The sequence below is a fragment of the Nerophis ophidion genome, linkage group LG06 (genome assembly GCF_033978795.1).
Source record: "Nerophis ophidion isolate RoL-2023_Sa linkage group LG06, RoL_Noph_v1.0, whole genome shotgun sequence".
Classification (NCBI taxonomy): Eukaryota; Metazoa; Chordata; class Actinopteri; order Syngnathiformes; family Syngnathidae; genus Nerophis; species Nerophis ophidion.
In genome coordinates, this window is record NC_084616.1 from 75354494 (window position 1) to 75378794 (window position 24301).

Genomic DNA, 24301 nt, shown 5'->3' on the forward strand with positions numbered 1-24301 from the left:
TTCTACCGTTTATTCCCTTTTGGGGTAGCGGGGGGCGCTGGCGCCTATCTCAGCTACAATCGGGCGGAAGGCGGGGTACACCCTGGACAAGTCGCCACCTCATCACAGGGCCAACACAGATAGACAGACAACATTTACACTCACATTCACACACTAGGGCCAATTTAATGTTGCCAATCAACCTATCCCCAGGTGCATGTCTTTGGAAGTGGGAGGAAGCCGGAGTACCCGGAGGGAACCCACGCATTCACGGGGAGAACATGCAAACTCCTCACAGAAAGATCCCGAGCCTGAGATTGAACCCAGGACTGCAGGACCTTCGTACTGTGAGGCAGACGCACTAACCCCTCTGCCACGTGAATGAGCTAAATAATATTACCGGTATTTGATATTTTATGGGAAAGTGTTAATAATTTCACACATAAGTCGCTCCTGAGTATAAGTCACACTCCCAGCCAAACTATGAAAAAAACTGCGACTTATAGTCCGAAAAATATGGTAATTGTAATGTTTTTAACCAAAGGAGTATGAATGTACAATGTGTGGAGTAGCTACAGGACTTCAAAAATGGAACTTCTAAATGTTACATATGCTTGCTCTTTGCACTGATGGTGAGCTTGGATTTTGCCAATATACAAGATTAATTCTACTGCCAAGGACCCACCGCAAGCGATGCGACAGAACGAGGAAGCAGAGTAGCAGTGGAGGAGTTCAAAAAAGGATAACAGCTAACCTGCACGGACAGGTGATTCTTACATTCTTAATGTCAAATGTCCGGTCACTGGGAAGCTAAATGGACTATTTACAATTGTGGAGAGCTTCCCTGCTGTATCAACGTTTTTACAGTGACATGGCTTAATGCAAAGATTACAAACTCGGAAGTAGGGCCGGGCGATACGGCCTTTTATTAATATCTCTATATTTTTGGGCCTTGTCACGATACACAATATATATCCTACTCAGTGGCCCAGTGGTTAGAGTGTCCACCCTGAGATCGGTAGGTTGTGAGTTCAAACCCCGACCGAGTCATACAAAAGACTATAAAAATGGGACCCACTGCCTCCCTGCTTGCCACTCAGCATCAAGGGTTGGAATTGGGGGTTAAATCATCATAAATGATTCCCGGGCGCGGCACCGCTGCTGCCCACTGCTCCCCTCACCTCCCAGGGTGTGATCAAGGGGATGGGTCGAATGCAGAGGACAAATTTCACCACACCTAGTGTGTGTGTGACAATCATTGGTACTTTAACTTATATATCGCGATATTTTGCCTTAGCCTTGAATGAACACTTGATGCATATAATCACACCAGTATGATGATTCTATGCGTCTACATTAAAACATTATTGTTCATACTGCATTAATATATGCTTATTTTAAACTTTCATGCAGAGAGGGAACTCACAACTACCGGTAAGTTAATTGACCCAAACTGTATTTATTAAGCAGTGGCACAAACATTCATGTTATTTCAAAACAGAAAGTGCGAGATTGTCAGAGACATTTTAAAACAAGCTATTAGTGCACTTTTGTGCCTGATATCACTAAGATGACATATCAAAACAGCACTAAATTTAAAGTGCACTTTTTGTACAGAACGCCATTCATGTAGTTAAAAAACAAATAAAGTTAAAACCTTTGTGCATGATGTCACACAAGATATTTCAATAACTTTAAAAAAAAAATGAGTTGCATAATAGGAAATCAAATAGAATATGTCCTTCGTTCTGTGGTAGGTTCCTGGGGACGTTATCTCCTTCCGTTGTAAATTTTTTTTTTTAATATGGTGTTGATCTGGAAATTGTTGCTTCGGCATTTTGTTGGTGTGGCACCGAACGGAGATGTTGACATGTAGAGTTTCAAACACTCTTCATTCTCTCGCGGGTGACTTTTCAAATGATGCTACAAATGATCAGTGCTGCTACTTTTTGTAGCAACACTTTTGCCGCATAATTGTTCAGCATATTCCCGCTTGAAGCCAAACCACAGCCAGAAGATGGACCCTGTACAATTTTCTTAGGAATGAATTTTTCCTTCATTTGTTACCTTCTCTCTCACGTATTACCATTCGCAACGCACCATTAGCACCACAGCTAATGTTACCCATGTAGCTACCTCTCTGCTCAGGGGGGGCGTGTGACGTTGCACGTGTGACGTATGTAAGAAAGTGCACTTGTTTTAAGTCTCTTTGAGAAGGAGAGACAATAAAGAGTGGGAAACGCATGTAGTGCAAAGCCCGCAGCTAAAAGCAACTGTGTGAGAATGTATACTCGAATATCACGATATTGTCATTTTCTATATCGCACGGAGACAAACCCGCGATATATCGATATATCGCCCAGCCCTACTCGGAAGTACAGCTATAGCGGCTAATTCTACATCGAGCAACCAATGATCTAAGCCTCCACGGGCAAGGTAAGAAGGGGAATTCTGGCTGTTTTTATGTTTACGAACTCTGGTGATGACAGTCTGTTATAATTCATACACGCTGCTGTCAGCACATTGATCTCATGGTTGTCAGGTGCCGAGGGAGCTGACGGCGATGTTTAATATAGCCGTGCATGTACCGCCATGCGCTAACAAGGAGACAACCATGGCGTGCAACGAGAAATCATCAGTGAGCGGCAGAAGGAGCATCCAGATGCTTTCTTCACAGTAGCAGGAGACTTTAATCAGGCAATGCTGAAGTCTGTTCTTCCCAAATTCCATCAACATGAGCCTCTACCAACTAGGAAAAATAACCTCTTTGACCTGGTTTATTCTGATGTCAAAAATGCATATAAGTCAGAACCCCACACAGGCAACTCGGACCACATTTCCATTATGCTCGCACCAGCATACAGTCCCGTAGTACGACGAGATAGGCCAGTAATCAGTAAGGTCAGAATACAAGAAGTATCTGCATTGATTGATTGAAACCTTTATTAGTAGATTGCAAATTTCAGTACATATTCCGTACAATTGACCACTAAATGGTAACACCCAAATACGTTTTTCAACTTGTTTAAGTCGGGGTCCACGTTAATCAATTCATGGTACAAATATATGTTATCAGCATAATACAGTCATCACACAAGTTAATCATCATAGTATATACATTGAATTATTTGCATTATTTACAATCCGGGGGGGTGGGATGAGGAGCTTTGGTTGATATCAGTACTTCAGTTATCAACAATTGCATCAACAAAGAAATGGACATTGAAACAGTGTAGGTCTTACTTAGTAGGATATGTACAGCGAGCAGAAAACATAGTGAGTTCAGATTGCATAAGAACAAGTATATACATTAGAAATAAATTTGATTATTTCCATTAGGTTATTTACAATCCGGGGTGATGGGATGTGAATGGAGGAGGGTATTGGTAAAGTGTTGAAGTTGCCTGGAGGTGTTGTTTTAGAGCGGTTTTGAAGGAGGATAGAGATGTACTTACTTTTACACCTGTTGGGAGTGCATTCCACATTAATGAGGCATAGAAAGGGAATGAGTTAAGACCTTTGTTAGATCGGAATCTGGGTTTAACGTGGTTTGTGGAGCTCCCCCTGGTGTTGTGGTTATGGCGCTCATGAAGTAGTTTGACATGTACTTCGGTATCAGGGAAGTGTAGCGGATTTTATAGACTAGGCTCAGTGCAAGTTGGTTTACTCTGTCCTCCACCCTGACCCAGCCCACTTTGGAGAAGTGGGTTGGAGTGAGGTGTGATCTGGGGTGGAGGTCTAAAAGTCTAAAAAAGCCCTCCAGGACTGCTTTGTCACAAGACAGTGTTACATTTTTAGACCGGCTGCAACATATGACGATGTGATAGACTTACAGGAATTCCCCAAATTTGATATAAATTATTTCACCATGTGTATATAGGATGTGACGGTGGTGAAAACAAGAGGTGCCCTAACCAAAAGCCATGGCTGACAGAGGACGTGTGCACTTTCCTGAAGGTACGTGATGTCGCTTTTTAAATCCAGAGACCATGCAGCTATAAGGAGACTTAAGTATGGAATTAAGGAAACAAAACGACAGTACACACAGCAACTCAATAGGCACTTTATTGACCACAAGGACAGAGGAGGACTGTGGCAGGGATTCAATATTACGCACGATAAACCACTCTCCTTGTGTTTGTGTATGCCAAGCCCCTTGCTTCGAGACAAACTAAATACATTATTTGCCCGAAGCTACAAACACTTATAGGCACAACATCCCTTATTTAAGTAAGTGCATCTCTATATTCCTTCAAAACTGCTCTAAAACACCTCCAGGCAACTTCAACCCTTTACTAATACCCTCCTCCATTCACATCCCATCTCTCCGGATTGTGAATAACCTTAAATAATCAAATGTATTTCTAATGTATATACTTGTTCTTATGTTCTCTGCTCGCTGTACATATCCTACTAAGTCACACCTCAACTGTTACAATGTCCATTTTTCTGACGATGCAATTGTTGATAACTGAAGTTCTGATATCAACCAAAGCTCCTCATCCCACCCCCCCGATTGTAAATAATGTAAATAATTCAATGTATATACTATGATGATTAACTTGTGTGATGACTGTATTATGCTGATAGTATATATTTGTACCATGAATTGATTAACGTGGACCCCGACTTAAACAAGTTGAAAAACTTATTCGGGTGTTACCATTTAGTGGTCAATTGTACGGAATATGTACTGAACCGTGCAATCTACTAATAAAAGTTTCAATCAATCAATCAAATTTCCGCTCGTACCAGGGGACAACTGACAACCGTTCAAGTACGGAGGACCATGGTCCGCAATAACCCAAGCACAGGTGCAGGTCCCTGGATAACACTTTGTGTTCTTAAAGGCCTACTGAAAGCCACTACTAGCGACCACGCAGTCTGATGGTTTGTATATCAATGATGAAATATTAACATTGCAACACATGCCAATACGGCCTTTTTAGTTTACTAAATTGCAATTTTAAATTTCCCGGGAGTTTTTTTCTTGAAAACGTCGCGTAATGATAACGCTGTTAGGAAATATGAGCGCTGCGCACACACACGGCTAAAAGTCGTCTGCTTTAACGGCACAATTACACAGTATTTTGGAGATCTGTCTTGCTGAATCCTTTGCAATTTGTTCAATTAATATTGGAGAAGTCAAAGTAGAAAGATGGAGTTGGGAAGCTTTAGCCTTTAGCCACACACACACGGTGATTCCTTGTTTAATTTTCAGGGAGGTGAAACTTTACTATGGATCACAGCGAACATGGATCCCAACCGAATGTCAACTAGCAGGTTTCGGTGAGAAAATTGTGGTAAAAATTCGCTTCTTAGCGGAGATCAGCTGAGCTTGTGCCGCCCATAAAGCTGCCGTCGACTTCCCTAAGACACTGCGCGTCAACACATCCGTGGACACACACCTCCAACTATCAGGTAATGTTAAACTCACTAAAACACTAGCAACACAATAGAAAGATAAGAGATTTCCCAGAATGATGCTAGTAAATGTGTAGAAAAACATCTCAATCCGTCCTAATGCAATCGCGTTTTTTTTTTTTCTAGTCCGTCGCTATCAATATCCTAAAACCGAATCTTTCATCCTCGCTCAAATTAATGGGGAAATTGTCGTTTTCTTGGTCGGAGTAGCACTTTTTGTTGGAGGCTCCCATTAAAATCAATGTGAAGATGTGAGGAGCCATCAACATGTGACGTCATCGTCTGCAACTTCCGGTAGAGGCAAAGCTTTTCTCCAGTTGCGAACTTTATCGTGGATTTTCTCTACTAAATCCTTTCAGCAAAAATATGGCAATATCGCGAAATGATCAAGTATGACACATAGAATGGACCTGCTATCCCCGTTTAAATAAGAACATCTCATTTCAGTACGCCTTTAAGTTGGGATGATATTATACAAAACCTACTTTTCTTACTTGTTGGTGCTTGGTTTTTGTGTATTTGGGATAATCCATAAATGGAAAATTTCCATTTATGGGTGAGTTTATGGGCCAAACTATATCGGATATGATAGAATACAATCCATATTGCATAGCTCGACACTCATGTTAGCGGCAGTGCTAGCACAGTTAGGGATGTTCTGAAGTAGCGACTTGCCCAGGGTGTACCCCGCATTCCGCCCGATTGTAGCTGAGATAGGCTCCAGCCCGCAAACCCCCCCCGCGACCCCGAAGAGAATAAGCGGTAGAAAATGGATGTTCTGTGTTTTAGCGATACAGTAGGCCTCATGATGGCATTGTGTTTATATGTATGAGCGTACATGTGTACCTTGTTTGAATGTTAATAATAAAATTGTAGTCTTCAAGACATTTAATATTGCTTCAAAAATGTTTCTGTGCTACAAATAATATTCTATGCTACTTTTTTTTTTTTTCCATTTAGTATCACGGGTGCTACTACTGTAAAATCGAAGCGTGATGGACTGAGAAATCATTTTGTCAGTGTTTGGCTCTGTATTTTGGAATTAGTTTAGCAGTTAAGGTGGCAGCGTGTTCAAAAAGGCAGGCACAGAGAAAAAAACATTGCTGCCGGCTAGAGTGCTGGCCAGGCTCCTTGGAGGTAAGTGTCAAGTACACGGTCCCGGTAAGGATGATTTCCCCCTTTCCTCTCAATGACAGCATCTCAGTTACATTGCGGCAATTTCCGCAACTTTCCGCATTTGGTTTCTGTTTTTAGCGATCCATTCGCGATTCCAATGACGCTTAAATCCATCTTTCGCGTGCCCCGTAATTGGAAGTGGGGCAGTAAAAGGCTGTTCCGCCGTGTCTTTTTATATGCTTTGCAGCGGCACCTGAATGAATGTGACAGATTGTCAGCTGGATAAAAAAAGTACAGACAGCCGTAGCATTAGTCCAGCATTTTAAAGGTCCTCAAAAATACTGGTACTCTGTATTCATCTCAAGAGCCCCACCATTGTTACATTACCAAAAAACCACACTTGGTCAACTCCCATCGGCATGTAGCTCTAACACCGATAGTGGCGAAATGTTTTCAACGCCTGGTTACCCAACCGCCCCATTAATGATGCAATGTCTACAATCCTTCACTTCACACTGTCCCACCTTGATCAGAAAAACACCTACACAAGGCTTCTGTTCTTGGGTGTCAGCTGTGCATATAATATAACACAATCATTCTTGAGCAGCTAGTGAAAAAACTGCAGCTGCTGAAGGTAAGCAATTGCATTTGCAACTGCGTTTTCAACTTCCCAACCCAGCATAGAACTAACGTAGAAATAACTAAGTAAGCCATCTAAAGAACATTAGTCTAGGGCTATATATCGATATACGCGATATATCGCGGGTTTGTCTCTGTGCGATAAAGAAAATTACTATATCGTGATATTTGAGTACACGTTCTCACGCAGTTGCTTTTAGCTGCTGGCATCACACTACAAGCTCTTTCCACTATTTCTTGTCTCTCCTTCTAACATACGTCCATCCATGCATCCATCTTCCTCCGCTTATCCGAGGTCGGTTCACGGGGGCAGTAGCCTAAGCAGGGAAGCACAGAATTTCCTCTCCCCAGCCACTTCGTCCAGCTCTTCCCAGGGGATGCCAAGGTGTTCCTAGGCCAGCGGGGAGACATAGTCTTTACAATATGTCTAGTCACATACGTGTACGCCCACGCGGAGCAGAGAGGTAGCAGTATGGGTAATGTTAGCTGTGGTGCGAGTGGTAATACGAGAAAAAGAAGGTGCGAATCTGGTAACTAATGAAGGAAGAATTAATTCCCAAGAAAAACAGCAGGGGCTCCATCGTCTGGCAGTGGTTTGGCTTCAAGTGGGAATATGTCGAACAGACAACCGTAATTGGTCAAGTGTCGGGCAAAAGCTACAAAAAGTAGCAATAATGCTAATATGTAGCATCATTTGAAAAGTCACCTGCTAGAGAATGAAGAGTGCTTACTCCGCATGTCAACATCTCCATTTCGGTGCCACACCAACAAAATGCAAAGGCAACCATTTCCAAATCAACACCGTATGAAAAAAATAGTCAAGAACATAAGGAGATAACGTCCGCAGTAACCTGCAACATAGCGATTTGATTTCCTATTATGCAGCTCATTTTTATTTGAGAGTTATTGAAATATCTTGTGTGAAATCATGCTCAAAAGTGCACTTTATTTGTTTTAAACTATTGTAGTGGCGTTCTCTACAAAAAGTATACTTTAATTTAGTGTTGTTTTGATATGTCATCTTAGTGACATCATGCACAAAAGTGCACTAATAGCTTGACAATCTTGCACTTTCTGTTTTGAAATGACATGAAAGTTTGTCCCACTGCTTAATAACTGTTTAATAAATGCAGTTTTGCTCAATTGACTTAGTTGTGATTTCCCTCTCTGCATGAAAGTTTAAAATGAGCAAATATTAATGCAGTCTGAACAACAATTTTTAATGTAGACACATTGATTATATGCATCAAGTCTTCATTCAAGGCTAAGGCAAAATATGGAGGTATATATCATTTATCGTGATATGCCCAAAAAATATCGAGATACTAAAAGGCCATATCGCCCAGCCTTACATTAGTCCACATAAGGAGTTAGATACATTTAGGGCGAGAGAAAATGGAAAGGCCAGATTTATAAAAAAAAAAGGCAAAGTCTGCCGCTACTATTACATACTGACATTATTTTGAAGGCCGAAATGCCGCTTCAAGATGTGGCTGCGGGAAACTGGGTGTGTTACATGGAACAGATGTTAAAGACGTGCATTTTAGAAAAAGCTTTGTCGTCTGCGTATACATACAAAATATGATAGAAGAAGAAATAAACAATGCCAGTAAGCAGGACATTATCTCCCATAAAATATTTTCTCCGGACTTGGGCGAAAAAGGAACCTTTCAAAACTATACGCGATTGGTCAATGAAACTATCCTGAAACGCCCATTAGGTTTGTGTCATAATAGAAACGCCCAGGCTGCAGCTGGACCCTTCACCCATCATCTTCTCCTTGTTACCATCTGGAAGAAGATGCAGAAGCATCAGCAGCAGGACTAGCAGGAAACATAATTATTTTTATCCATGGGCTTTAAGACTGATTAACAGCCTGTGCCCACTCTCCAAATATACCCCCGAGGACATAATCCAACTGGACTAAATGTGAGAGCCAAATTAATTTTATGTGCTTTTTTTAACTATTTATTAATCCATTTGCTCCAAATTTAAACTTGTTTTTAAAACTTTTTATGATTTTGCACTGCAGGACTGGTTGAGAACAGCATTAAATGACATAATGTATATGTATTAATGTATATTTACACACTCTGGAGATGACAAAGGAATCCTGAACCTTGGTGGACTTTTGATTTGTTCAGATTTTGTCAGAAAAATAATGGTAAAAGAAACGATCTGTTCTACGGTCAGAAATTGATTGCACTAACTGGTGATGTTTTCATCAATGTTATTAGCTGCTACACAACAAAAGTTACCTCTGGTTAATTTAAAATTCCAAAGTGTGATTAACCATAATTTGACACAAAATTTTTATTTAAAAATTGTATACATCACTTCCTGTTGCAGAGTAGACACTTCTGTGTTATGGTCATTGGAGTATATCCTGTATCGATCCCTCTGATAGCACACGTGAACAATTGTATAGTTTAGTTGCTCAGACAGCAATATGTTGGTAAAATTTTGGTGTATGGATTTTTTTAAAATGTGGAAACACTGGCAGGGCTGCCAAGTTTCAGAACATGACAAGAGTGAGCCTTTAGTGGTATTATGCGTTTGAAAAGAATGTGGCCATTTTTTTTTTAACATCAATTTGACCTTACCATGAATTGATTTACATGGACCCGGACTTAAACAAGTTGAAATACTTATTCGAGAGTATGTACTGAACTGTGCAATCTACTAATAAAAGTTTCAATCAATCAATCAAAAGCCTGTTTTAACGTTGATTTATACCTAAGACTACTACCTCACCTCCGACAGCTCTCCCTGGACTTAGGGTTTCTCATGTTCGTCTCAATTAAGCAGAAAATACAAATGAAAATCAGCTCCATTGTTTTCTCTGGCTCTTCTGTCTCATCCTCTGCATCTGTGTTCTCAATTTGTATATCTCCTACATATCTGTCCTAAATCCTTTCTAATCTCTCCATCTTCCAGTGTTGCCAAGTCCTCCGTAAGGAAAGTAGCTATTGGCTCTCATAAAAGTTGCTAGAATTTGATAGACGACCAAATTAGCTAATTTGCATAATTGAATGTAATGGACTCCGTAGAAGAGGAATAACATAGTGGGAGACAAAAAAAAGTGTAATAAAAATGGCAAATTCTGATTATCTTCCTAACATTTTCTTCTGTTGATTCATTGTTCAGTTCTACATTAAGAGTAGGGCTGGGCAATATATTGATAAACGTGATATATCGCGGTGTTGTCCCTCTGCGATATAGAAAATGACTATCGTGATATTCGAGTATACCTTCTCATGCAGTTGCTTTTGGCTGCGGGCATTACACTACAGCAGGGGTGTCAAACTCAAATACAGAGTGGGCCAAAATTCTAAACTGAACAAAGCCGCGGGCCAAAGTTGAACAACTTAACCTTTTAATAGGGACCCAAACAAGTTTTGCATTGAATATTGAACAAGCAAGGCATATATAATTTTATAGTGACATGCAAAATCGCGTTTTGTTGGTAGCGGGGGTGTATTTTGTAGCGTCCCGGAAGAGTTAGTGCTGCAAGTGGTTCTGGGTATTTGTTCTGTTGTGTTTATGTTGTGTTACGGTGCGGATGTTCTCCTTAAATGTGTTTGTCATTCTTGTGTGGTGTGGGTTCACAGTGTGGTGTAACAGTGTTAAAGTTGTTTATACGGCCACCCTCAGTGTGACCTGTATGGCTGTTGACCAAGTATGCCTAGCATTAACTTGTGTGGGTGTAGAAGCCGCATATATTACGTGACTGGGCCGCCACGCTGTTTGTATGGAGGAAAAGCGGACGTGACGACAGGTTTTGAAGCAGCATGCCCATTACGTCGATCACGAGCTACCAGTCGACCGCGGGGGGTGTGTCAGTCGATCTCCAGCCAGGCTTTTAAAAAAAATAGACCTAAAAATTAGTGATCATCAATCTTCACCAAGACGCCACTTAAATGACATTCACGGTACCGGAGGGTCTTGTGAGATGACGCTGGCTGCTGCAAGATCATTATTATTAAAAATGACCGAGAGGAAGGTGAGAAACACTTTTTATTTCAACAGACTCTCGACCCGTACCTTCAGTCAAAACTCTAAAGGCCGACTGCACATTTCCTATCTTCACAATAAAAGCCCTGCTTCATGCTGCCTGCGCAAACTAAATACAGAGTCTCGGAAAACTGGCGTGCACAAGCGATCCCTCAGAAAGCTGGCGTGCACATCACTTGTGCACGCCAGCTTTCTGAGACTCTTATTTTGTTTGTCCAGGGTGTACCCCGCCTTCCGCCCGATTGTAGCTGAGAAAGGCGCCAGCGCCCCCCGCGACCCCAAAAGGGAATAAGCGGTAGAAAATGGATGGATGGATGGAATACATGTTACTTTTAGACTGCTAATCAACATATTCTTGCCACAAGGTGCCACACATTAGAACAATATGCAATAACTTACGTAAAAAAATACAAACCCTGTTTCCATTTGAGTTGGGAAATTGTGTTAGATGTAAATGTGGACTCGTCAGACCACAGAACACTTTGCAACAGTCCATCTTAGATGATCTCGGGCCCAGAGAAGCTGGCAATGTTTTTGGATGTTGTTGATAAATGTCTTTCACTTTGCATAGTAGAGCTTTAACTTGCACTTAGAGATGTAGTGACAAACTGTTTTTAGTGACAGTGGTTTTCTGAAGTGTTCCTGAGACCATGTGGTGATATCCTTTAGAGATTGATGTCGGTTTGTGATACAGTACTGTCTGAGGGATCGAAGGTCACGGTCATTCAATGTTGGTTTCCGGCCATGCCGCTTATGTGGGGTGATTTCTCCAGATTCTCTGAACCTTTTGATGATATGGAGCGTAGATGTTGAAATCCCTAAATTACTTGCAATTGCACTTTGAGAAATGTTGTTCTTAAACTGACTATTTGCTCAGGCAGTTGTGGACAAAGGGGTGTACCTCGCCCCATCCTTTCTTGTGAAAGACTGACTGGGAAGCTATTTTTATAGCCAATCATGGCAACCACCTGTTCCCAATTAGCCTGCAAATAAGTGTTTGATGAGCATTCCTCAACTTTATCTGTATTTATTGCCGCCTTTCCCAACTTCTTTGTCACGTGTTGCTGGCATCAAATTCTAAAGTTAATGATTATTTGCAAAAAAGAATAAGTTTATCAGTTTGAACATCAAATATGTTGTCTTTGTAGCATATTCAACTGAATATGAGTTGAAAATGATTTGCAAATCATTGTATTCCGTTTATATTTACATCTAACACATTTTTCCAACTCATATGGAAGTGGGGTTTGTATTTAAAAAAACAAAAAAAAAAAAACAACGGGCTTCACGGTGGCAGAGGGGTTAGTGCGTCTGCCTCACAATACGAAGGTCCTGCAGTCCTGGGTTCAAATCCAGGCTCGGGATCTTTCTGTGTGGAGTTTGCATGTTCTCCCCGTGAATGCGTGGGTTCCCTCCGGGTACTCCGGCTTCCTCCCACTTCCAAAGACATGCACCTGGGGATAGGTTGATTGGCAACACTAAAAATGGTCCCTAGTGTGTGAATGTGAGTGTGAATGTTGTTTGTCTATCTGTGTTGGCCCTGCGATGAGGTGGCGACTTGTCCAGGGTGTACCCCGCCTTCCGCCCGATTGTAGCTGAGATAGGCGCCAGCGCCCCCCGCGACCCCAAAAGGGATTAAGCGGTAGAAAATGGATGGATGGATGGAAAAAAACAACCACCTCAGCCTTTTTCGGTTATTAATCACATTAATTTAAACCTCGATGTCAATTTGAAATAGCTGCGGGTTGGTCAGGCCTGGGCTAGTCCTTCAGATAATGTTCATTTGTGGGGTATATTCTTCTTTTTACACAGAAGTGGTGTTCCTTTTGGATTAAGTCTCACAAAAAAAGCCAATGGACCTTTGATGCTAATGAGGGATATACCATGAACTGATTTACGTGGACCCCGACTTCAACAAGTTGAAAAACTTATTTGGGTGTTACCATTTAGTGGTCGATTATACGGAATATGTACTGTACTGTGCAATCTACTAATAAAAGTTTCAATCAAACGAAATAAAAATGTCATAACCTGGTTATTGTGACCAAAATAATCAAGGTAATCATTATTATCACGGTATTCTTGAATGTGCTCAAAAAATACTTATAGGAAATAAATCAGTTTTATCGAGTTATATGTTGTAGACGATTTAAAAAATAAGTGTTTTTCTCTTCTTGGATACTTTTTGCTCTAAAGAGCTTCAGTAGCTGTCATTTCCTTAGTAGAGATAAACACACACACACAGCTACAACATGGCTATTTCGAACGAGAGCGAGAAAGAAAACAAAAGTCTTGTCAGTGGTTTGGATTTGTGACAACAGGCGTAGAGCACGTGACAGTACACTGCTAAGTTTATTTAACAAGGTAGAAGCAACACAACATTATTCCAGCATCCAGCCAAGTGGGGGAAATGCAACAAGATGAACAAACAAACAAACTTGCACTAAAAAGCAGCTTACTGTAACTGAATAGTTTATTTCAAATACCAGTTGAGTGTAACAACAAGTTGTCTCAATATTGAAGCTATTATCATATATATCTTATGTGTGACATCTACGGACTAACAAAGTTTGCGGGTAAATAGATATGATCAAAATAGTATCGATATCAGAGATTCCAGAGCTATTTTGAGAGATAATGAGGATGCCAGACACGTCATAGCGTGACAAAGAGGTCGGTACCGCAGATCCTTTCATCACCAACAACAATCCAAATCATGCAGACTTTGTCGGACCCAAAAATGTTTATGGTTGATCCTGAATATAAGGAAATTGAGCTAAAAGTTTTAGAAGCTCTGCTAAACAGATCCAGTTGTAGTCAAAAGCTGTAGCATCATGGAGCAGTATTGCTAAGTGCTAAACAAGAAATACAAGCATAATAACATGATAGCTTACTGTACAATGTCTGCTCTTACTTTGATCACGACTGATAAGATGTCCATATCTTCCTGGTTAGATAAATAATTAATCATGATGCACACAAAGGGTTAACAAGGAAAAGTCTCCCTGCAGACACTGTTTTCAATTGTGTGTGTCGGTCTCCATCTCCGGGTATACATTGAATATCACATACGAATGTTGGATTAATTGTAAATAAGTTATCTCCATCCATCCATCCATTTCCTACCGCTTATTCCCTTTCGGGGTCGCGGGGGGCGCTGGCGCCTATCTCAGCTACAATCGGGCGGAAGGCGGGGTACACCCTGGACAAGTCGCCACCTCATCGCAGGGCCAACACAGATAGACAGACAACATTCACACTCACATTCACACACTAGGGACCATTTAGTGTTGCCAATCAACCTATCCCCAGGTGCATGTCTTTGGAAGTGGGAGGAAGCCGGAGTACCCGGAGGGAACCCACGCATTCACGGGGAGAACATGCAAACTCCACACAGAAAGATCCCGAGCCTGGATTTGAACCCAGGACTGCAGGACCTTCGTATTGTGAGGCAGACGCACTAACCCCTCTGCCACTGTGAAGCCAATAAGTTATCTCATTTTATTCAAATATGATTGTTTGCTCATGCATTGTGTAGACTAGCTGAAGAGAAATGAAACTTGGCGTTAGATTGAAATTAGGTTGACCCATCAACTTCAAAGAGGAATTGGCAGATGGCCCAGAGCAACGCAGGAAGTTGCTGAATCCTCTGTACTGTGTATTTGCATGTGTTAAGTTCTCACTACAGGTGTTTGGTTTCCAACACAGCTGCAAATACCCCCCCTCCTCTAGTGCAGCTGTGTGTGTGTGTGTGTGTGTTCGTAATGTAGGGCTTTCCCAAATGAATTAAAAGGCGAGGAGAGTGAAGAATGTTTTCAGAGTAAATTAGGAGCCTGTAACTGACAACTATCTCCAGTTACTCTCCTCGTACGAGAAAAAAAATCACTGGTTTGTCTTCTATTCTCTGTTTCTGTCTCTTTATAATGTCTCACGGTATTTGACCCTGACAACGAAGAACTTCTTGATTCAAGGCTAAATCCTCCTAATATCCGGATAAGAGCCATGATTTATAATCTAGAATAACTTTGATGAGCCGAGACGCGATAATGCAGAAGCAGCAGGACATCGCTGCCGGTTCACATCAAAAGGAAAAAAATAGTCGGTCAGCTTTAGAGCCTATAATAACATCGCTAATATTTGGTTAATATTCAGATCACGATTTGTATATAAAGTATTGTTGGTGGGTTTTGGATGGTTATTTGGAGAGAGTTGTGGGCGGAATAGAGAGCCCCCAATGACGGAATATTTATGTATTTGTTTACAACTTAGAATGCATTATAAAACAAAACATGTACATGTCTTATATAGGGATTGTGAATGATGGACAGAACATCCCTCTATTTTTTACGTATTTTCAGTGTGACTGATCTGATACTGTGGTCAGAGTGCAGAAGTGTTACTCCAGTGACGTCAATCCACGGAAATTACCGAAGACGTTTGGCGTCCAATATTTAAAATGGCTGACTGAGTTTGTGGCGTTTTGTGATCTTTAGACAGTTTTTTCACATGCTTTGCGGATTGTATGTACAATTGAGTATGGTTTAATCTATACAATGAAACACAATTACCGTGAGCATATAGTCAACTTGTTTTTCCATGCTACTGATACTTTAGGCAGTGGTTCTCAAATTGGGGTACGCGTACCCCTGGGGTACTTGAAGGTATGCCAAGGGGTACTTCAGATTTTTTAAAAATATTCTAAAAATAGCACAAATCCTTTATAAATATGGTTATTGAATAATACTTCAACAAAATATGAATGTAAGTTCATAAACTGTGAAAAGAAATACAACAATGCATTATTCAGTGTTGACAGTTAAATTTTTTGTGGACATGTTCCATAAATATTGACATTAAAGATTTCATTTTTTGTGAAGAAATGTTTAGAAATAAGTTCATGAATCCAAATGGATCTCTATTACAATCCCCAAAGAGGGCACTTTAAGTTGATGATTACTTCTGTGTGTAGAAATCTTTATTTATAATTGAATCACTCGTTTTTAGTAATTTTGATATCTTTTTTTCCAAATAGTTCAAGAAACACCACTACAAATGAGCAATATTTTTGCACTGTTATATAATTTAATAAATCAGAAACTGATGACATAGTGCTGTATTTTACTTAATCTATTTTTTTCTACCAAAAATGCTTTGCTCTGATTAGGGGGTACTTGGATTAAAAAAAATGTTCACAGGGGGTACATCACTGAAAAAAGGTTGAAAACCACTGCTTTAAGGTACCATGTATGAAAAGAAAGGAGCACAGTAGAGAACATGTGGTGCCCAAAAATGAGAAAAGCCTGAATTTATCCACTTACTGAAACTATAGAGCCTTCTCAATGTTTGCATACAATGTATAAGGCTTAATTTTTGGTTAACTAACAACTTTATAAAAATCAGGATTTTGCTCAAAGTCATTCGTCGTAAGAAAAGAAGATGTAAGTGTGTGCATGTCACGTATCCCCGTAAATTGTGGCATTGTCTGTCTCCTTTCAAACAACTATTTTTGATAAAATAAAAGCAAAACGTGATTATTATCCGTCATTTGTATTTGTTGATTTCTTTCAGAAGTAGGGGGAAAAAAGCATAAATTTCATTTTTGTAAAACTAAAATAAAATATAAAATTTTTAGAGCTTTAATTATATATAAACTGAAATTGTTTGAACAAGTTAGTTGTTTTAACCAACTAAAATTGCATGCTTTGTATTTATTATGCTTCCCTGACAGTGTTTTATTCTTTAAAAGGTTATCTTCTTTAATGGTTAAGATTTTAAAATTGGTTTGTGCTGCAGCACTTTAAGATGTATTTAAATATTACTCCAATGCCTGTTTCTGGTGGGCATTGTGGTATCCTACTCGATTCAGCGGTTCTTGAAAGCAGCGTAAAAAGACCTCCGTCTTGTATTCCACAAAGTATAGAATGATCACTATGTGTTAAAATAGCACAGCTTGTAGGTTCAATGTGCACAATTAAATAGCTTAGTTGTGTTTGTATAAGTTCTGATTTGGGTATGTTTTTTAATGTCTATTGTTTTTTTGTGTTTAGTGAGCTGGCATCTGTCAGTCTGTGAGTTTATCAAACTGCAGTTATCGATCAAGGTGTTCGATCATTTTAATTTAAAACGGTAATATTAATCATATGTAGTTTTACCGCGGTTATCATTAATAAATTTTTTTGTTACAGCCCGAATGCTTACTAAACTAAAGTGTCACCAAGTATGGGATCGACTGATTTTTTTGTGTGTCATCAACCATGAATGCTAGGGCTGCGAATCTTTGGGTGTCCCACGATTCGATTCAATATCGATTATTGAGGTCACGATTCGATTATATGTCGATTTTTTTCAATTCAACGCGATTCTCGATTCAAAAACGATATTTTTCAAATTCAAAACAATTCTGTATTCATTCAATACATAGATTTCAGCAGGATCTACCCCAGTCTGCTGACATGCTAGCAGAGTAGTAGATTATTAAAAAAAAGCTTTTATAATTTTAAAGGACAATGTTTTATCAACTGATTGCAATAATGTAAATTAGTTTTAACTATTAAACGAACCACAAATATGACTTATTTTATTTTTGTGAAAACATTGGACACAGTGTGTTGTCAAGCTTATGAGATGCGATGCGAGTGTAAGCCACTGTGACACTATTGTTCTTTTTTTAAAATTTGTATAAATGTGTAATAATCATTTAAAAAATGGATTTTTAATCACTGCTATGCTGAAATTATAACTAATATTGACACTGTTGCTGATAATATTCATTTTTGTTTCACTACTTTTGGTTTGTTCTGTGTGGTGTTTGTGTCTCCTTTCAATTGCTCTGTTAATTGCAGTTCTGAGTGTGGCTGGGTCAGGTTTGGTTTTGGAATTGGATTGCATTGTTATGGTATTGCTGTTTATTGTTTTGGATTGAATTAAAAAAAAAAAAGATTTGATTGTGAATCGCACAACGTATTCGATTCGTATTCGAATCAATGTCTTCTCACACCCTTAATGAATGCAGTGTCCCTTCTTTTAAGAAATGCTGTACAAAAAGACACAAAAGCCCCCCAAAAATTGCAACACGGATGATGATTGCTCAGCTGCCAATTCATTCTTGACAGCGGTTCAAACTACTGAAATAGCACTACCTTGGTTGCATTCAAATTCAGAGGTTTACATATTCGATGTAATATACAGAGTAAATCTTGAACAATAAACCAGGCAGTTCAAACAAATCCTGATTAGCCATGAATTGATTAACGTGGACCCCGACTTAAACAAGTTGAAAAACTTATTCGGGTGTTACCATTTAGTGGTCAATTGTTCAGACTATCGACTGTAATGTGCAATCTACTAATAAAATGTTCATTCAATCGATCAAGATGTTGTGAAACTCACCGAGGCCAAGTCGGTGCTCTCCTCACAGCCTGGACATAGTTTCTCCTCACGCCTGCCCCATCAATCCTCAGGTTTGCTCTTTGCAAAAGTCTTACCCTGGATTTGTGAGGGCGTGGAAGAGCTGCGGACGAATAAGATGCAGCAAAAGGACCCTAACCTCCATATGAGAGAGGGGCCGGGAGACGGAATTAAGAAAGAGGCGAAAATCAGAGAAGGTGTTGTTCAAAGGGATGGAAAGATGAGTGGGCGAGAATGTGCGTGTGTGCGCGGGCTAAGCTTCCTTACTGCGAGATGCTAAGCGAGGTCAACGTTGACCATGCCGGCTCACATGACCATCGAGACCGCCTGTAATCTCTTAATCTTCCGCTCCACCGCTGCTGTTCTTGTCCAAACAAACACTTGACAAGTTGGATTATCTCACCTGCCTTCCTGTACCTGCTTACACGCACTTCCTGACGCTCTTTCTCTCGTATTTCTCGACTATGTCTGCCTCCCTTCTTTTCAGTCATAATGTGCTGTTTTTTAATCTTTGGTTCACTCCTAGCTCTCTTTCTGTACACCTGACCCTAGGGCTGGGCGATACGGCCTTTTTTTAATATCTCGATATTTTTAGGCCATATCCCGATACACAATATATATCTCGATATTTTGCCTTAGCCTTGAATGAACACTTGATGCATATAATCACAGCAGTATTAAAAGATTACAGTTGGTACTAAATGCAGCTGCTAGACTTTTGACAAGAACAAGAAAGTTTGATCACATTACGCCTGTACTGTATATACCTTTATATACATATATACATACATATATACCTGTACTGGCTCACCTGCACTGGCTTCCTGTGCACTTAAGATGTGACTTTAAGGTTTTACTACTTACGTATAAAATACTACACGGTCTAGCTCCAGCCTATCTTGACGATTGTATTGTACCATATGTCCCGGCAAGAAATCTGCCTTCAAAGGACTCCGGCTTATTAGTGATTCCCAAAGCCCCAAAAAATTCTGCGGGCTATAGAGCGTTTTCATTTCGGGCTCCAGTACCCTGGAATGCCCTCCCGGTAATAGTTCCGGATGCCACCTCAGTAGAAGCATTTAAGTCTCACCTTAAAACTAATTTGTATACTCTAGCCTTTAAATAGACTCCCTTTTTAGACCAGTTGATCTGCCGTTTCTTTTGTTTTTCTCCTATGTCCCACTCTCCCTTGTGGAGGGGGTCTGGTCCGATCCGATGGCCATGGATGACTTACTGGCTGTCCAGAGTCCGGACCCAGGATGGACCGCTCGTCCAGAGTCCGGACCCAGGATGGACCGCTCGTCCAGAGTCCGGACCCAGGATGGACCGCTCGTCCAGAGTCCGGACCCAGGATGGACCGCTCGTCCAGAGTCCGGGCCCAGGATGGACCGCTCGTCCAGAGTCCGGGCCCAGGATGGACCGCTCGTCCAGAGTCCGGGCCCAGGATGGACCGCTCGTCCAGAGTCCGGGCCCAGGATGGACCGCTCGTCCAGAGTCCGGACCCAGGATGGACCGCTCGTCCAGAGTCCGGACCCAGGATGGACCGCTCGTCCAGAGTCCGGACCCAGGATGGACCGCTCGTCCAGAGTCCGGACCCAGGATGGACCGCTCGTCCAGAGTCCGGACCCAGGATGGACCGCTTGCCTGTGTATCGGCTTTGGGACTTTCCTTCGTTGCTGATTCGCCTCCGCTTGGGATGGTTTCCTGCTGGCTCCGCTGTGAACAGGACTCTCGCTGCTGTGTTGGATCCGCTTTGGACTGGACTCTTGCGGCTGTGTTGGATCCATTATGGATTGAACTTTCTCAGTATCATGTTAGACCCGCTCGACATCCATTGCTTTAGTCCTCTCCAAGGTTCTCATAGTCATCATTGTCACCGACGTCCCACTGGGTGTGAGTTTTCCTTGCCCTTATGTGGGCCTACCGAGGATGTCGCAGTGGTTTGTGCAGCCCTTTGAGACACTAGTGATTTAGGGCTATATAAGTAAACATTGATTGATTGATGATTGAGTATGATGATTCTATGTGACTACATCAGGGGTTGGCCACCCAAAATTTTGAAAGAGCCATATCGGACCAAAAGTACAAAAACAAATCCGTCTGGAGTCACAAAAAAATAAAAGCCATATTACATACAGATTGTGTGTCATGAGATATAAATTGAATTATGAGGACTTAAAGGAAACCAAATGACCTCAAATATAGCTACAAATGAGGCATAATGATGCAATATGTACATATAGCTAGCCTAAATAGCATGTTAGCATCGATTAGCTTGCAGCCATGCAGTGACCAAATATGTCTGATTAGCACTCCACACAAGTCAATAACATCAACAAAACTCACGTTTGTTCATTCATGCACAACGTTAAAAGTTTGGTGGACGAAATGAGACAGAAAAAGAAGTGACATAAAACACGTCTTAGAAAGTCGGAGAAAGTTATACATGTAAACAAACGACGGTGAGTTCAAGGACCGGCAAATTTAGTAGGACAAAACGGCGCTGGCGAAATACTTGAAACAGTGAAGCATGTTTAATACAAACTGTGTGCTTTATAACAAATAGAGAGGTTTGTGTCATGTTTGTCCGCCTACAGAAACCATATAAAAAAATATGTTTTTTCCCCCTCATCTTTTTCCATTTGGCATATATTTTTGAAAAAGCTCCAGAGAGCCACTAGGGCGGCGCTAATGAGTCTCATGCGGCTCCAGAGCCGCGGGTTGCCGACCCCCAGTCTACATTAAAACATTCTTCTTCATACTCAACATTCTACAGACAATACAGCAGTGGTTCTCAACCTTTTTTCAGTGATGTCCCCCCTGTGAACATTTCTTTAATTCAAGTACCCCCTAATCAGAGCAAAGCATTTTTGGTTGAAAAAAAAGAAATGAAGAAGTAAAATACAGCACTATGTCTTCAGTTTCTGATTTATTAAATTGTATAACAGTGCAAAATATTGCTCATTTGTAGTGGTCTTTCTTGAACTATTTGGTAAAAAAAGATACAAAAAATAACTAAAAACTTGTTGAAAAATAAACAAGTGATTGAATTATAAATAAAGATTTCTACACATAGAAGTAATCATCAACTTAAAGTGCCCTCTTTGGGGATTGTAATAGAGATCCATCTGGATTCATCAACTTCATTCTAAACATTTCTTCACAAAAAAAGAAGTCTTTAACATCAACATTTATGAAACATGTCTACAAAAAATCTAGCTGTCAACACTGAATATTGCATTGTTGCATTTCTTTTCACAGTTTATGAACTTACATTCATATTGTGTTGAATTATTATTTAATAAATATATTTATAAAGGATTTTTGAATTGTTGCTATTTTTAGAATATTTTAAAAAAATCTCATGTACCCCTTGTCATACATTCAAGTACCCCCAGGGGTACGCATACCCCCATTTGAGAACCACTGCAATAGAATATTCATTCGATGATAGCTAACGTTGGTAGCAAAACTCTGCCAAATTGCTATCCCTAGCTGACAACACTCAAAGCGTGTGTTATGTTGGGTGTAATTAAAGTATAGCACTCTGAGATTTGTTATTCAAATGTTATTTGCGATACAAATATCCATCCATCAATTTTTCTATTGCTTGTCCCATTTGGGGTTGCGGGGGGTGCTGGAGCCTATCTCAGCTGCATTCAGGCGGAAGACGGGGTACACCCTGCACAAGTTGCCACCTCATCACAGGGCCGCGATGCAAATAAAATCCATCATTATTATTATTATTATACTTACTATTATTATTACTGTGTTTTCTGGATAATAGGGCGCACTGCAGATGAGCGAGTCTATTCATCTCTTTTTTTCATACAAAAGGCGCACCGGATTATAAGCCGCATTAAAGCGGTTGTCAAACTGTGGATTTTGAGGCAGTTTACTGTGTGGATTGTGTTTGACACCATAAAACGGATTGTCTATGAACTTTCTCATTCATCCAGGTCTCAGGGCATTCAATTGTTCGCAACTGCATTGTTTGGTTTGTCTTAGAAGACGTTTGGCCTCTCATCCGAGAAGGCTTCATCAGTTCATGCTCATCGACTCAGATTGGTCAGATCTTGTCTTAGACTTAGATCGGTCAGATCTAATCCCAAATATTTATACTCCAAAAACCAGGAGGGTGTACCTGGGCAAGGATGGTTTCGCCCTAAATACAACCGTTGAAATGCAAACAAACAATCCTACTGTCAAAACTAACAACTTCTTGATTGATTGATTGATCGATGCTTTTATTAGTAGTTTGCACAGTATAGTATATATTCCGTACAATTGACCACTAAATGGTAACACCCGAATAAGTTTTTCAACTTCTTTAAGTCGGGGTCCACGTAAATCAATTCATTGTATTTCCCCTCGTTTGCGTTGAGTTATTAAGTGTCAGAACTTTTTGACTTACACCACCCACTGGAACACTAACTGGCTGTGATCAGAACCCTACAACACAGAGCTAATAATGTTCATTACCAGCCCACAGGCCAAAAAGAAAGTGCACAGGCATTTGAGGGAAGCATTCTACACCTGTGGTTATCCCAGCTGGTCATTTGTGAAAAGTTCATCCAGTTCCAGAAATAAGAAATAACAGAGTGGATTAGGAGAAAAAAGATGACGGACGCAAGAATATTGTCATTCCATATATATCAGGGCTATCTAAGAAACTCGGAATATTTTTTAACCAACACAACATTGCAGTACACTTCAAACCAGACAACACCCTGAGACATAGACTAGTGCATCCTAAAGACCGGAATCCCCACACCCACAACAACAATCTGGTGTATGCTATCCAGTGTAGTGATGAATGTACAGATTCATATATTGCGGAAACAAAACAACCACTAAGCCGACCCATGGCCCAGCATCAACGAGCAAACTCTTCAGGCCAAGACTCAGCTGTCTAATTGCACCTCAGGGAGAAACAGCACTCCTTTGAGGACAAACATGTACAGATTCTGGACAGGGAGGAAGGATGGTGGGAAAGAGGAGTGAGGGAAGCCATCTATGTAATGGTTTTAAAAACCAACCCTGAACAGTGGAAGTGGTCTGCGACACCACCTGTCTCCCACATACAACACTGTCCTTTCAACCGTTGATCTACAGCAATCATTCTGACACACAATACCTAAATGCTAACGAGGGGAAACCACACTTCAACGACAGTCGTTAGCTTTGACAGTAAGATTGTTCGCATTTCAATAGTTGATTTTCTCAATACAATAGAGCGAAACCATTTTTGCCCAGGCACACCCCCCCTATTTTTTGAAGTAGAAACATTTTGGGTTGTGGCACCAGCGTAGACTAGATCTGACCAATCTAAGTCTAAAACTAGATCTGACCAATCTAAGTCTTAGACTAGATCTGACCAATCTAAGTCTAAAACTAGATCTGACCAATTTAAGTCTAAGACTAGATCTGACCAATCTAAGTCTAAGACCATATCTGACCAATCTAAGTCTAAGACTAGATCTGACCAATATAAGACTAAGACTAGATCTGGCCAATCTATGTCTAATACTACATCTGACCCATCTAAATCTAAGACTAGATCTGATCAATCTAATTCTAAGACTAGATCTTACCAATCTAAGTCTAAGACGACATCTGACCAATCTAAGTCTAAGACTAGATCTGACCAATATAAGACTAAGACTATATCTGACCAATATAAGTCTAAGACTAGATCTGACCAGTCTAAGACTAGACCTGA

The 24301-nt window shown here is 40.5% G+C and overlaps 1 protein-coding gene and 1 long non-coding RNA gene across 4 annotated transcripts in view; one reads left to right on the forward strand and one right to left on the reverse strand.

Annotated features, from left to right (window-relative positions):
* Positions 1-18813, reverse strand: part of si:dkey-72l14.3 (Glyco_hydro_56 domain-containing protein) — an 85678-nt gene extending 66865 nt beyond the window's left edge. For both annotated transcript variants that reach the window (XM_061904848.1, XM_061904849.1), the window contains exon 1: positions 18562-18813. The gene's annotated coding sequence lies outside the window, so the exon portion shown is untranslated. The remainder of the gene's footprint in view (positions 1-18561) is intronic.
* The window catches only part of LOC133555242 (uncharacterized), an 80940-nt gene that overhangs the window by 18812 nt on the left and 37827 nt on the right, over positions 1-24301 (forward strand). The window contains exon 4 of one of the 2 annotated variants that reach the window (XR_009807302.1): positions 3860-3937. The exons of the other annotated variant lie outside the window; for it this stretch is intronic. This is a non-coding gene — a long non-coding RNA (uncharacterized LOC133555242). Of the gene's footprint in view, positions 1-3859; positions 3938-24301 lie in introns of those variants that run through there. 2 annotated transcript variants of the gene reach the window in all.